Consider the following 1,690-nt stretch of genomic DNA (forward strand, 5'->3'; position numbering starts at 1 on the left):
ATCAATTAATCTATCTGCGTCTATGTCTATATGTATGTATGTCTGTCTGTCTGTCTGCCTGTATGTATGTATGTATGTATGTATGTATGTATGTATGTATGTATGTATGTATGTATGTATGTATGTATGTATGTATGTATGCGTGTATGCGAGTATGGAAGCATGTATGCCTTTGTGAGTGTATGCATGTGTGCGTGTAAGCGTGAAGAGTGTAAGCATGTATGGGCTTATGCATGTGTGCGTGAGTGTGTGTGAGTGTGTTTTCGCTGTGTGTGTTGTATTCCTGATCCAGTGATTGCAAACAGGACATTTCTCACTGGGTGAACTGCTGTCATTGTGCCCAATCGAGTTGGCATCACCAAAAAAGTTACTTTGCCCCCCCTTTCCCCCTCTATTCCAGCCACAAAAAAATTTGAGACCCGCATCTAGTTTGTGAAGTTGGATTCGGCCTGTCAAGCAGGGTCGGCTAATACTTTCTTCTGTTTCTGTTTGTGATTGTTTCACTCTTTCTGCAGGGGGTTGGAGTGGTGGTGAGGTCTGATTTCGTACGCCAATGATTAAGAAAGTAATTTTCTTTCTGTCTACGGCAATTCAGGGAAAAGCAACAAAGAAAATCTGTTAGTCTGGAGGTAAATTTCAGGAAAAAAAATGTTGATCATTTATTCTGACGAGACATTTTATGAGGAATCCGTTTCTGATGTTTGTTTTGCATGAGTGCGAAAACTGGAGACCTATAAATTGGACACTGCTTGGAATTTCTTTAGGTAGGGTTTTTTTTACACCCGTGACCATTTAAGAGGCGGACAAAAGACTCGCTTGTAAAACGAAATTTGTTCACTCACATCTTTATCCACCAGGGCGGTGCTGCTGACTGAAGTGTCTTTAGGCCATTCCCAAAGGGGGGACATTACTATGTTCTTGTGCTCAGTAGAATTGTAAATTGCAATTGGGTTGAGTCATCAATGTCATGCTCTTAACTGTGCCTGAACTGCAACAGGGAACTGCTGCTTTTTCTTTCCTAATCCTTACTATCGTCATTTTCCTCTACCTCTTTTGTATGATTGTCACACTCTTGTGACCCGCTATTTCCGAAGCAGACTTTGCACTGTTGAAGCTAGAGAGGTGAGCAGAGTAAGCCCGATTTCCCGTGATGACTTCTCTGTTGACATCCACCCCTTGGCGCTCATATGACCTTATGCAGTTGCGAGCGCCGTAAAACCTCTACTAAAAAAAGACTTTAAAAAACAATCACATCTTATCCATATCCCCTCAAGTGCCCTTTTGACGCTTGTTTTCCAGAAATTCATCTTTTTATAAAACCTGAGAGGAAATCTGACCAAAGTGAATCACATGCCACACAAACAGACCGACGTCTGTGGTGGAGCGGTTAGATGGTTCGCTATCGCACGCAGGATATCAGAGTTCGATTCTTGAGTGGGTAGAAATTTGATAAGAAGTGTATTTTGGTCCCTCTGTTCAAACGCTGTATCTCTCCTAGCCGGGGTTGTTGGACCTGATAAGCAGGGTCGGAAGGCCGCCTTCTAAATGGTCTAGATTGTGTCGACATGGGCGTAAAAACTCCTACGTTAAGAAAAGCAAAGCAATGTCCAGTTTATAGGTCTCCAGCATGATTATTGTTTGCTAAAAAATCAATTTGAGCTCTAACACCCACCCACCACCCACCACCCAC

General features: G+C 42.5%; 1 protein-coding gene across 1 annotated transcript in view; it reads left to right on the plus strand.

The window, feature by feature from the left end:
• Positions 1 to 1,690, plus strand: part of psc1 (sensorin A) — a 39,742-nt gene that overhangs the window by 31,738 nt on the left and 6,314 nt on the right.

Source organism: Aplysia californica, unplaced genomic scaffold (genome assembly GCF_000002075.1).
Source record: "Aplysia californica isolate F4 #8 unplaced genomic scaffold, AplCal3.0 scaffold00123, whole genome shotgun sequence".
NCBI lineage: Eukaryota > Metazoa > Mollusca > Gastropoda > Aplysiida > Aplysiidae > Aplysia > Aplysia californica.